This window comes from Mustela nivalis, assembly GCF_964662115.1.
Source record: "Mustela nivalis genome assembly, chromosome: 4".
In the NCBI taxonomy this organism is placed as follows: domain Eukaryota; kingdom Metazoa; phylum Chordata; class Mammalia; order Carnivora; family Mustelidae; genus Mustela; species Mustela nivalis.
Genome location: NC_139023.1, coordinates 41,575,468 through 41,590,008, shown reverse-complemented (window position 1 = coordinate 41,590,008; position 14,541 = coordinate 41,575,468). Strand labels below are relative to the sequence as shown.

The 14,541-nt window shown below is 34.9% G+C and overlaps 2 long non-coding RNA genes across 2 annotated transcripts in view; one reads left to right on the top strand and one right to left on the bottom strand.

The window, feature by feature from the left end:
* The first annotated feature begins 1,216 nt into the window (after positions 1-1,216).
* Positions 1,217-3,100, top strand: LOC309862998. Its single transcript, XR_014310839.1, has 2 exons — positions 1,217-1,313; positions 2,057-3,100. It is a non-coding gene; the product is annotated as an uncharacterized lncRNA (long non-coding RNA).
* Positions 3,101-7,368: 4,268 nt separating this feature from the next.
* The window catches only part of LOC309863222, a 433,055-nt gene continuing 425,882 nt past the window's right edge, over positions 7,369-14,541 (bottom strand). Inside the window, exons 3-4 of the long non-coding RNA XR_014310934.1 lie at positions 9,077-9,192; positions 7,369-7,757 (exon numbers count right to left, since the gene is read on the bottom strand). This is a non-coding gene — a long non-coding RNA (uncharacterized lncRNA). The remainder of the gene's footprint in view (positions 7,758-9,076; positions 9,193-14,541) is intronic.

Here is a 14,541-nt window from a genome sequence, read left to right as displayed (position 1 = left end):
GAAATATTTTATCTGCTCTGTAACTATACAGAGAAGCAGCAATATTTAGAACAATAGTTATAAGTATTAACAGATTAATGAGGCTGCCTAGATACTAAAATATCCACATTTCACAATATAATCTGAGCATAAGAGAAATAGTAAAAAATAATTTATGTCAGAGATAATATTTTTTATAAAAAGATAAAAAAGTTTCTCTATGATGTATCTTTCTAATCCCAATAATATATACTTTTTGAAATATAAATAAGTTTTATCATTATGAAAGCAAAAGAGACAGAGAATTTGGAAAATGAAGAATTTAAATGCAACAATATCATTTATTTCTGCATTCAGAAATGAAATTCTCTTGACATGAAATATTTTCTTTTAACCTTTCATTTACTCACAACCTTAAACCCAGAAATGCACAAATATACATACATAAATTATTATTGCATATTTAATATCCCACTTTAAATGATCAATTATGACAGTGATATTTAAATCTTAAATTATATTATTGATACTTTCTTACACTGCTATTTTTCTGTAGCTAAAATACTTCTTTTAATAATTTATAAGGTTTTCACCAATAGCTGTACCCTAATTTACCTAACAATTCTATTTTATTATCAGAAATATGTATGTTTCTATTATTTTAATTTGAAAGTAATATAAGCATCCTAATTTACACATCTTTAGGTGCAATACTATTTTTAGGCTAAATGGTATAAATGTGTTTGTTAGATTATAGGGTATGATTTTTTTTCCTTTGAAGATAAAATGTAGGCTGCCAAATTGATATTATAAAAAGTTTTCCCTCGTATACACTTCACCTTTGTAATGGTGATTTTTCTCAATTTGTCCTGACCATTATTGAGTATATAGAGTATATATAGTGCTGTTATCTGGAACCATAATTACCAGTGGCTTTTAGTTAAATAGAAAAAATAATAGCTGTAGTAAGAATCACAGGCAAATGAATTGAGTTGAACTCACAGCATTATTAAGCTACACATTAAATTTTGAAACAGTGTATGTGTCACCCTTCATGTCTGATGCCAGGGCTTGTTTTCTGCAGGACAGTCTGTTGGAAAGGGAAGATGAATGTGAAGTGGGGAGAACAAGAACTACTGGAACTCCATAAGCAAATGTAGGAACACACGTAAGGACTGCACCCCGTGTCAATTCTTGCTAACTTGATGTGGATGTTCTACAAGAGAAGCTAACATATCCTTCTCAGAGCTAAACACACACTTGACCCCGGAATCAGTCTGAAGGATTGGAGAAGGTTGAACAGTCAGTCACAGGCTGAAGTCCATGCCTACAAGGTAAGTCATCAAATGACTGACAGTGTGAGTCAGCTGCAAAAGTGCCTGGTGACTCTGACCTGATCTTCGCAGCATAAAAAAGCAAGATGGCTGCTGCTTTCTGACAACCCTTTAAATCTAGCTCAGAAATCTTCCTTGTGGGGACACCTGGGTGGCTCAGTTGGTTAAGTGGCTGCTTTCAGCTCAGGTCATGATCCGAGCCTCCTGGGATCGAGTCCCACATTGGGCTCCTTCCTTGGCAGGGAGCCTGCTTCTCTCTCTGTCTCTTCCTGCCATTCTGACTGCATGTGCTCATGCTCTCTCTCCCTCTCTCTGAGGAATAAATAAATAAAATATTAAAAAAAAAATCTTTCTTGTGGCCTACCTTAACCAAAAACATATGGGAAGGAGAATTCTGGGAAACCGAATTCAGCCGGGCAAAGCAGACATGTATACAGCCAGGGTATTTTTTTCCAGATTATTACTATGCTCTTAACATTATTACTTTCTTATATAAAGCATACTTTATTTGACTTCAAATTTTGATTTAAAGGATGTACTTAATAACACTTAAAAATAATTTGAATACAGAATATTCCTAGATGTTTAAAATATACATTGCCCAATATTTTATAATTTTCTTGTCCTCTTCTCCAAATGACATCGTGTTTTTTTTTAATTTGACATTATTAAGTTATATAAAATGACTTAATTTGTTTTCACAGAAATAACAATGCTCTTTCTTTTTCATTTACATTTTATAGGTGTTTGTGATTATTAAATAAATGAAGCATTTGTAAGAAAATGTGCCACCAGACTAAATAGACCTGGGAACAATACCACAGAACGCTGTTAAGCACACAATTCTTTTGGTGGGAGAAGTTCATGACCATAATTGAGAGTAACCTACTAATCGCTAATTTTCAGTCTGCCTTGGGCACTTTGGTCAATATATTTCATGGATGAAAAGGAGACATTGGCTAGTGCATTGTGTTTATTAAACAGAGACATCTGAAGAAAACAATTCCAAATGTATACCAAGCTGCCATAACTACATAATCCTTTTTAAAAATATACACATGCATATATAGACACACTTACATTTATATATATGCACACTAATGCATGTAGAAAGATAGACAAATACATAGATGCATAGAAAATTAGAAAGAAAGGCCACACACTTTATCTATAGGTATATAGTATGTGGAGCTGGCTCATATTGGCTTACAAAAGCAATTTTTCTCAAATCCACATTAGGTCTCATCATGTTAGTGGCATCATATGAGCCATAGTGGGGATATTTACCCTATGAAATTGGTAAATACTATAAATATGGGCTTGGGGGAGATTCACTGTAGGGGAAAAGCCAGTTCTGAAACTTTTACCAGCACACCACCTGTTATGTGTATGTGTATACAGATATGCCCAAACACACACTCTCAACTATTTTAGAACTCTTGCAATATAGGGATGCCTAGGTGGCTCAGTTGGTTAAGTGTGTGCCTTTGCCTCAGGTCATAATCCCAAGGTCCTGGGCTCAAGCCCACCAACAGGATCCCTGCTCTGTGGGGAGCCGCTTCTCCCTCTGCCTCTGCCCCATCCCCTGCTCCTGCATTCTTGCTCGCTTGCTCTCTCTCTCTCTCTGACAAAAAAAAAAAAAAAGTAAAAAAAAAGGATTACTGTATATATGATGAAACATTTCATTGTTTTAAACCACCACTCCCTGGTAAACTATATTTGTTTCTATGATGTAGTTTTATCATGTTTACATATGGCCTATAATAAATACTGTTATATAATTGTAATTCCCTCAGGTTTCTTTTCCCATTGGTGTGGTGTAAATAATGGTATGTCTCATGATCAGTGGTATTATATGTTTGACATTTTATGCAATAAGACATATGTAGTCTATGGTTAATCATTCTATTTTTGCTGAATTTTTAGTTTCCAGGTTTTCACAGTTACAAATGTTACAATGAATTTATTATTAGTACACATTTCTCATTTGATCATCTGTCAGGGATCTATCAATAAGGCTCAGATAGCAGGGACCTATCAATAAGGCTCAGGTGGAAATTGTCCTGGCCAACCTTAGCAGAAGCAGGCCAGAGCTTGAGGTCTCACACATGGCAGGACTCCATTCAGGACCCAATGGGGATGGAACTGAAAGCCGAAGCATCTATCAGTGGCAGTCCAGAAGTCCCTGGTGTCTGAGTCCAAAAAGTAAGTTTCTACCCATCTGGTGGTACCTGGAGTCGACTTCACCTGCGCACTCACTGAGGCAAACCCAAGGAAGGACCAGCAGGGTGCCCAGGGCAAAGAGGCCACTCTTTCACACTTTTCCACCAACCCAATGGCTGCTTCCAACATGACGGTCTACACATTTAACAGGGTGAACATGGGACAGGGTGAAGCTGGGTGTGGGCATTATTGCTAAGTACCTGGACAGTGTCTATCTTCATCTCAAGGAGGAGAGGTACCGAAAGACCAAACTACAGAGCAAGGTGTTCCAGGAGTGTGTTAACTGCCTGGAAGAGACCCGTGAGTTTTTTGAGGCCATTGGTTTAAAAAAGGCAGTGCTTCCCAATTAATAGGGCACCTCAGAGTTCTACTGTCTGAGGCAAGTCACCCTGGCCCAGAGCCAGAACCTGGAGAGGGGCAGGGAGCAGAGGCTGGGAGGGGACCCAGAGGCAACCAAACTGAACCTACAGTCCTGGCTATTCAGCCCTTGGCTCCAGACCGCCCAGTTCCTTCTGCCCTGGGGATTCCTAGACTTGATCTAGCAGGAGCAGAGGTTCAGCTCTGAAGTAGTGGAGCTGTAGGGTGCTGCTACCCAAAACCAGGAAGGAGAAGGAAGATGAAAAGAGATGTGAAAATGCACCTACAAGCTGCTGTGTATCAGCTTCATCGAAGGCTGCCTCCTCTAGGGGGCCTCCTGAGCTGGGAGCAGGTGGAGTCAGTACTGTACAGATTCCTCCTTGAGCCCTGCAGAATGACTGGCTGCCTTTCCAGCTGCTAGCTTTAGGAGGGCAGAAATTGTCACAGAATGAGAAACCTTGCCGTTAATGAGTGTGAACTGGTGCCTTCAGTCCTCCTGACTTTCTCCTGGGACACAACTGGGCTAGAGGACATGAAGGTCATGGGGCCAAACCACACTCCTCTATCTTGAAGCTCCAGCTTCTGTGGGGCATTAAGAAGCTCTCTGAAATAAAAGCAGGGTTGTCCTCACAATAAACACATAAATACTAAAATAAAATAAAATAAATAAAAAAAAAAAAATAAAATAAAATAAAATAAAAATACTACTAATAATATATTTATTATGAGGCTATAACTGAAGGCTATATTTAAATGAGTAGACAGAAAAAAAAAAATAGAATTAGTAGTTCCTGGGCGTTTTCTTTCTAAATCTCATTAAAATTATTGTCTTATTAAAAATTGGTAACACCAATTTTTCAGGCTGAAAAATATATATTATCAGATATGGCTGCAACGGTGCATATTAACATTATACTTAGTTTCTACACAAAATTTGTTTTAGTGAATTTTTACTTCTTATTATAGAAAGCATTGAAAAAGATTGTTGAATAAAATAGGGTGGAGTTTACAGTATTTTAGACTGAAGAGCAATGTATAAGAATAAGAAATATATATCATGTATATATAAGAATATAATATTCATACAAGAATAAGAAATATATATCATGTCACAAATAAAAATACATATCATGTACAAAAAGTTAATTAAAGTGTTGCAATTTAGACTGAGATAGTAACTAATTTAAATTGGTGGCATTCTAAGATGAGTAAGAAGGAATCAATGAATCAAAACATGAAGGAAGCATATTTTCTATCTGGAGTCCCTAATATATGAGATAGTATTCATGTTAAGGGTATGATAAGAAGGCCAGTATGGCTGGAACATAGTAGAAGAGTAGGAGAATAATATAACATGAGATCAGGCTAATATGAATGAGACCAGAAAAAAGAGTTGGGATTTTATTCTAAGAGTAGGAAAGCCGTTGGAAGGTTTTTATAAAGAGCAAATATGTGGGCATTTAAATTATCACCCTGGTTGCTAAACAAACAAACAAAAAAAGGTAGTAGGGAATTAAAAGTCAAAAAGGGAAGCCAGTTAGTTTTGAACTGCCCTAACAAAATACCATAGACTGGATGGCTTACCCAGAAATTTGTTTCTTATAGTTTTTGGGACTAGGAAGCCCAAGATCAAGGAGCCAGCACGGTCAGGTTCTGGGAGAGGTCTCTGTCTGGTTTGCAGGTGGTGCACTTCTGGCTGTGTCCCCCAGGGCTGGGAGAGTAGTAAGCAAGCGGATTGCTCTCTTCTTATAAGGTGCTAATCCCTTCATGAGGGCTCCACCCTCGTGACCTCATCGAAACCAAATTATCTCCCAAAGGCCTAGGTCTAAATATCATCACATTGAGGGTTAGAGCTTGAACATATGACTGGGACAGGGTGAGGGTAGGAGAGAACAGGAGAAATTTCAGTACATACCACTGAAAACAATTGCAATGGTGTGGGTGAGAACAGATGATGCTAAATATGAACAACTACTCAAATAATTTTAGCTTGGAAAGGGAATGGAAAAAAAAATGGGGATATAGCTAAGGGGAGAGTGAGGCCAGAAGATATTTTTATCTTAATTGGAGATAATAGTACATATTTATATACTGATGGAAATTATGGCATGGAGGAGAAGAAATCAAAGATGCATGAAAGAGAATAATCAAAGGGCATATGTGGAGAAGGCAAAAATAGATGGGATCCAGAGCAAAGCAGATGCCATTGACGGGAACAGGGCACAGATCTGTAGAAATAGGGCTGAAAGCAGAGGATTATATATGTAGATGGATGAAGACTGGAGATCTGGTGTGAGGTTGAGAGATTTCCCAAAGGGTAGTCACATAGTACCTTTGCGTAACTGTAGAGAGTTTCATTGTACAGCACTAACATAAATGATTTCTATCACCCTAAGATTATAGAAATATTCTCTTCCATTTTCTCCTTTTATGTATTTTTATTTTAAATCTGAAAGTTATTCTTATACTTGATATATATTAGTAATTAATCTGCTTTTCCCTCCAAATTAGCCAATTATTTTTAATCCATGTGTTAAAACCCTCATCCTTACCCTACTTCACTAAAATTTCAACTTAATTATATACAATGCCACTCTTTTGTATGTGCATAGGTTGCATTTATATCATATATGAAATATGTAAAAATATATTAATATGTGCTGTTAGGTTGGACAAAATTTTTAACCCAGATGTTAGCTGCTAAATAAAATCTCAATGAAATTGATTTGAACACTGTTCCACAGCAGGGATGTTATTCTATCTCCATAACTTATAGCTTCTTGATTTGGGTGTTGCATCATGTTCATCTTCACAATTATCTCTGCCTATGACTTGGTGCTTCTATTTTCTTTCAGTTCTCTGTTCAACATCATTTGCTTTTGTTTTAATTATATACATATATATATATTCATATTATATATTTATGTATTTATAATATATTTATATAATGTATATAAATTCCCTTGTAACAATGTAGTCATGGGATACAACTTTCTTCTCATGTGTGGTCAAAGAGAGGAGATTGTTTGGGTTGGAAGGAGGAAGCATCTCAGCCAAATTCAGTATTCTACAATATAAAGATCTATCACATCAGAGTTTTGTTTGGATATACAGTCTTTTACATTTCCTTACAAGCCTGTCTGTCCACTTCTCAGAAGGAAAGCCAAAAAACATAGGCTTTCCCAATTTTGTCTGCAGAGGAAATTACTTGTTCTTTTTAATGGGTCTTTTTTTCTTATACATTACATAGTAATTTTATTTTTTCTTCCATATCCGTGTTGAATACATTAATACTTTTAAAAGGCTTAACCAAAGGTAAAGAATGAGTAATGAGGTAGGTGTGGCAAGACACGCTCTTCAATTTGGTGGCATAAGAGATGGATCATGAAAGACCTGAATGAAAAGACCATCAACAGAAAAGAGCAAAAATAAACAAACAAACAAAAAATAAATAAGACTGGAAAGAGCAAATTGTGGAGAGAAGAAATACTTCCTATATTTTCAGAAAATAGCCGTGTGCAATGATATACATTATTGTTTTGTTTCTAGGTATGCTACATTTATTTACAAGAAAATATGAAAAAAAAAGCACAAAAAATGTCTTCTAAAATCAAAGCAGGTGAACATTGCAATTGTGGGTTTGGAGAGAAAGATTTCCATTTATTATATCATCTTTGCCTAAAAGCAGCATGCTTGGAAGAATGGAATCACGCTGATTACTGTCAGTTATGTCAAAAGGAGCAGAGATGAGGGACAGCAAGGAAAATTCAAAACGTGACAAGGGTGCATTGTGTAAGTGGCCACTCTGTTGATTCCTTTACATTAAAAGCACCAACTTAATGGAATATCCAATCGAAATACAATCTGAAAGAGAAAAACCATGTCCTAGTTACCTCTAAATCAAAGACTTTTAACTATAACCTTAGAAAGTCTTACTCAGGTAGAAGGCTAACTGAAACAACTAATTCTCTCCTGCCAGATGAGAATAACCCAAGCTCTCGGAAGGTGATAACGAAAGGTTCAAACAAGAGCTTCTGAATCTGTAAGTTTCTCAGTATAATGAACAACTAATTTCAGAGTCAGTAAAGCCTAGCTTCACTAATTTATATACATGCTAATTATTTATTTTTCCCAATGCATCTTTAGTTGGAAGTGCAAAGAAATAATTTAAGATTTGGTGTCAGTGGGGAGGAAAGTCTCTAATGACTCTGGTAAGTTTCTTGTCATTCTATATTGAATTTGTTTTCAAATTTCAAATATTTCTTACATATCTGAAATCGATCACTTATTTGGAACAATCAAGAAGGACATCTCTCAAATGATTTTTCCTTTCATGTGTTTCCTGATCCAAATTTCCTCTGTTGAATTATTTTAAAATGGATTTTGAAAGTAATAATAAGCATTATTATTGTTAATACCACTTATAATATGCCTTAGGTGGGATTTACCTATTTTTAGTTTCTATCTTCCACAAATACAGGGTGAAGGTGGTATACCCATTGTTTTGCATTTAAACACCCTAGCAAACATATTCATGATTTTTTTTTTTTTGCTGTAGACAAAACCATGAAATTGAATGCTTTAAGAGATTATTATTCATTTTACAAAATATCAGTGTTATTCAATGTACTTTTGCATATATCAAATGTGCAGTTACAAGGTACAGTTGAAGATTTTATTCTCCAATATGGGAGAGGATTTACAATTTTTTTAAAAGATTTTATTTATTTATTTGACAGACAGAGATTACAAGTAGGCAGATAGGCAGATAGAGAGGAGGAAGCAGGCTTCCTGCAGAGCAGAGAGCCCGATGCCGGGCTGATCCCAGGACCCTGGGATCATAACCTGAGCCGAAGGCAGAGGCTTTAACCCACTGAGCCACCCAGGCGCCCATAGGATTTACAATTTTTTAAACCCATCCCCAAATCACACACACACACACACACACACACACACAATATTCAAAGTGTGTATTGTGTTTAGTTTAATATTTTAAGCACTGATATATATTTTTTATAACCTGTATTTTTAATGCCATTTTAAATGCATTGAGGAAAACAGCATCTGTTTACTATCCTTATTTTAAACTTTATATAGATAGTTAAAAAAATCTTAAATCTGCACAAGGTATTCTCAGTTATAGTAACATTGGGCATGTATGACAGAGGTGTTCAACTGCTTACAATTTCACACAAATGTGGGAATGGAAGCCTGAGGCAATGTGAATAGCAGCTCTTCAGACTTCAAAGGATCTGTGAAGGATTCTTGCTCTGCTCTTGCCATCATGAATTGGCCTATGCTTGGGGAGCAATTAAAATTAAATAGCCTCTGAACAGCAAAATGTGAAAAGCCCTAGTTCTGAGTATGAGCATACTCTATCACAGTAGTGGCAAAGAAAAGTGTTAAGAAAAAGCAAAATAACAGAACAGAGAGGTACATGGCATTTTGTGTTTAGACTGTATATTTTCTGGGCAGCATTTAACTGTAAGCATGTATCTTCATGTTTCCTACTCTTTTAGAATAAATACATATATGTGATATATTTACATGTATATAGGCACACACACGTATACAAATAATTATTAGTGCATTATTGCAAGATCAATGCATCCTTGGAAATTAATCCTTTTACAGCGTTAAGCAGTTACACTTCCTCACTACAGCACTGTAAAGAAATTCCTGGGTGGCTCAGTTGGTTAAGTGTCGGACTCTTGATTTTGGCTCAGACCACGATCTCAGGGTGGTGAGATGGAGCCCTCTGCCAGGCTCTGTAGAAGGCATGGAGCCTGCTTAAGATTCTCTCTCCCTCTCCCTTTGTTCCTCCCCCACTCTAAAAAAAAGTTTTTCTTTATATTTATTTGTAAACAGGATTTTAAAAATGTAAAAAATATAAAAATGTAAATGTTAAAAAATAATTGGAAAACACAAATATATATAAAGAAAAAAATACTATCTCACATCCCAGGATAAACACTGTTAACAATTGTTATACTTACTTTTTTAAAATTTATTTTTCCAAATGTCCCTTTGCATGTGAATACATGATTTTAAAGTTTAAATATATTGAATATACATTTAGTATTCTGTCATAGTTCATACAGTATTTATTAAAATTTTTCTTGTACTTAATACTTTTTCAGAAGTATGTTCTTATTGTTTAAAATGAATGTTTACTAGAAACTACTTGTGCTTGTGTGTATATATTATATATGTATATATATCATATTCATCTTGAAACATGGAATACTTTTTACTGTATTGCAGGTGATAGAATTATATACTAAATGGCTCTTTTTATTCCAAAATTCTTACATAGTACAATATTTTTTAGTAAATCCTTAACCTTATGAGCTCTGAATTCAGTTTGTCAGGGCTTGATTATACAAAATATTAACTGTTTTACTTTGAATTTTAAATATCTCTTTTGCACAGGTATAATCTAGAAAAAAAGAAACACAACTCATAGAAATAATGTATATGTAAATAATGTAGTCGTTCATAGTATTTATTAATTTATATAATAAATACTCAATAAAAGTCAACAATAACCCTAAGGTCATTTCCTCATATATACATTCAAAAGCAAATAAATAAAGTAATTAATTATAAGAGAAATTATAATAATATTTTGAAATGTATGCTTTGATTAATCAACTCACTTGTTTTGGAACAGATTATAATTTAAAATTTTATTTGTATTTACTTATTTATTTTTAAAAATTTTATTTATTTATTTAACAGAGAGAGAGGGATATCAGAAGTAGGCAGAGATGCAGGCAGAGAGAGGGGAGGAAGCAGGCTCCCCACTGATCAGAGAGCCAGATGCGGGGCTTGATCCCAGGATGCTGAGACCATAACCTGAGCCAAAGGCAGAGGCTTAACCCACTGAGCCACCCAGGAACCCTTATTTTTATTTATTTATTGGCAATCTTTCTGAAACCCTTTCTATATATAGCCTCTGCTAAACTTCCTCTATTTGTTATAACTGCTCTCTAATATTTTTCATATTTCAGCCATGGTGCCTTATTTGAAGTGTCATTTTCTCTTTCCAATCATTACTGTACAACTTTTTTGTAGGTAACATGGTATCAGTGAACATTCTTGATATTGCCAAGAGCACACTTAAAATTCAACTTGGGTTCCTATTTCACAAATTTAGTTGGTAGTCACTGTAAATAGAAAGGTCTGTAAAATAGTTTCATTCATTTTGTTTCTCTAGAGTTGAGCAGAGAAAAGTATTCAAATACACACAGACACACACACACGCACACAGAGCTATTGAAATTCTCATAGGGTAGATAGATGCAGACAAACATGAATAATGCAAAGACACCATCTCTGAAGCAAAATGAGCATCAAAAGATGTGAAATCAGTTACCCCTAAGGAACAATGAAACTGTAGGTAGCCTGAAATATTTAAATTAAATCATATTCTAATATGCAATATACTCCCTGAGAGAAATAACTGAAGAGGAATTAGCTCTTTTAGTCCTCTGGGATGCCATTCATTATGTGCTTGAATTAAACAAAAAACATATTTATGGGATTATTTATCTGTATATACATATGTATGCATATAAGGTAGATGCTTTCATTTGCTATTACTGTTGTAACAAATTACCAAAAATGTGGTGGTTTCAGAAAACTGCAGATTTATTATTTCACAGTATTGAAGGTCAGAAGTACGGTGGCAACCTTAATTTCATCTACAAAGTCTCTTTTGCTGTGAAAGATAACATATTCACATGCATAACATTGGACAGTGAAGGTCACGGAAGCCAAAATCTTACCCACCATAGCAGAAGAATCTTAATCTTTCCTATACATATTGAAAACATATGTTACTAAATGTAAATTGTATGACAGGAAACATACTCAAGCTTTTACCAGATTGTTTGATTAAATCCTTACAAGATATCTACTAAGTATTATTTCAGATATTTCTTTTTTATTTTTAAGATTTTATTTATTTATTTGACACAGAGAGAAAGAGATCACAAGTAGGCAGAGAGGCAGGCAGAGCGGGGCTGAGCAGAGAGCCTGATGTGGGGCTCGATCCCAGGACCCTGAGATCATGATCTGGTCCCAAGGCAGAGGCTTAACCCACTGAGCCACCCAGGCGCCCCATTATTACAGATATTTCATAGGAAACAATGCATCTTTTCAAAGTGATTACCGTCTTGTCCAAACACACAAAATGAGTTTAAGATTAGCCTGAATTTGAACTGAAGTGCAGACATCTAATTACTCTGCTTTTTTATTTTATTTTACTTTTAAAGATTTTATTTATTTACTTGACAGACAGAGATCACAAGCAGGCAGAGAGAGAGGAGGAAGCAGGCTCCCTGCTGAGCAGAAAGCCCGATGAGGGGCTCAATCCCAGGACCCTGGGATCATGACCTGAGCCGAAGGCAGAGGCTTTAACCCACTGAGCCACCCAGGCGCCCCTACTCTGCTTTTTAAATTTATGTAACAACAAAGATTCACATGCAGAGTCTTATAACTGAGGTCACTTTTAATATGAAGTAATGAACCAATTGTTGAATTAGTTTTTGAATATGTCAATAGATTCAATAATGTTTTATGTAGGCCTGTCATGACCATAATTACACTCACAAACACACACACGTATGTACACATACATATCTACATGATGTTGTTGCCAAAAGCTTTTATTTTAGAAAAAAAGTTTATTATTTTTGAAACAGCTATGTAAATCCACCAACAAACTGTTGTACTTTGATCTAATTTTTAAAGTTTTTACAAGGCATTAGAACATTCCCCTTCAATTTTATTTCTAGTGAAGAGTAAGAGTAAAATTCCAAGAATCTTTACAGTGTTCTACTTTTTCAAATGTGTGTTCTGATTATTTCTACCTCTATTTTTGTAGCTGCCTTGTATCAGCACATTAAAACTGCAAATTTATTAGAGAAAATGGTACACTTATAGAACTTATGGTCCACTAAGTCTTGGTTAGTGCAATTACATATCCTCCTTGTGTCACCAGGAACAAATGATTTTTAATCATCTAGTGTTGCCTATGCATTTCAGATAATACTCATCCATGGTAATGGGATGAGCCCAAGAAAAAAAGAGAGTTTTAAATAACTTATTTTCCAGGAAATGGTCATGCTGTTTGTCTCATTTGATTTTACTCACTTTTATCCTTGAAAGCAGCTGGGCAAATACATTCTCAAGCTTGTCTACCTTTGCCCTACACTTGAAATATATAGTGCTCTTATGCTGTCAGTTATACCTCTGTGTCCTTTCAAACTACATAGCAGACCCTACAGCCTCACATATCTATGAACACAGTCAATGTCTGTCATGCTTGTTACCCACAAGACAATGATACTGCTCAAGGGAGGTGGTAACGTTGCTGCTCCTTGGTTTTGATCTGTCTGGAAGTAAGTCTCTCGCAGAGAAGAGTTATGTTGGATTCAATTTGCTTGTCAGCTTTGTCACATTCTTCTCTTCTGGCTATATATTTTGTGATTATGTTTTCTTCATTTTCTGCTGATTATATTACTGAAAGTCATTTCTATAGTGACAGTTTCTGTTTGACATTAACTCTGAATCTGATTTTGGGGACAAGTAATGAAAATTTGGAGGAGGGAACTGTTCTTTTTATGATACACAATTTTCTTATAAATTGGAAGTTCATTGCATAGTTCAAAAGACCCCAAATTATATTATGTGTTTATTCTGGGGGTTACAAAATTGTGCACACAGTTTTCAGTGAATTGGTCTTAACTTTTATGAATGTATTTCCCAATCATTTGGTATTAGACAACTAACTTTTTGTTGACTTGTTGTAAGTGTATAATAGAGTACAATAAAACACAAGTGTAAGAGACTACTATATGGTAATAGTAAATACCATATGATAATAATAGTAAATACTATACGGTAATACTAGTAAATACTATGGATATTCTAATTCTTAAAAACTCCATCAAATTTTTAAAAGAAAATTCAAGGTTTTTCAGTCAAGAACCACTAAAAGCTACATCATTTTAGTTATTTGGAATTGACTTTAAATAAAGTAGAAATTATTTTATTGTGCTTTTATCATCAAATGTGATTAAGTATGCACTATTTGTACCATTACTTTAGAGGCATTCAATACAAAAAATTGTTTTTGTCGTCTACATAAATCTTAAAAATACCCTGTTCAAAAATAATAATGAAAGAAAAGCAGAAGTCAAAGTCATTTCATATGTCAAATAGCACCTATAACTCTTTCCCAGACGCAATGCTCATGTCTTGCCATTTTAATTTACTTATTTTTCTTCTTTTCCTCATGATCCTCTTTCTTAAATTGTAGACATATTAAGCAGTAGGAGTTTGTAGATTGATTGCTCCCCAACATGATCTTTGCCTCAATGTTGGATCTATTTCTTTATTTGATATATTTTATTGAATCTTATGAATTTAAAACTGTTTCAGTATTATTTCATACTGTGATCTACAAAGAAGCCCTCATCGTTGGAAAGCCCGAGACCTTAAAATTCTGCTGCACTCTATTTCCTTTCAGTCTTTCCTAGTAAAGTGAATAGCTGCCATCAGAGTTGATCTGTTCCATGTAATAATGCTATTCTGGCCACTACCTAAGAGATGCAAGCTCAATGTACTGGTTCTTTCTGCT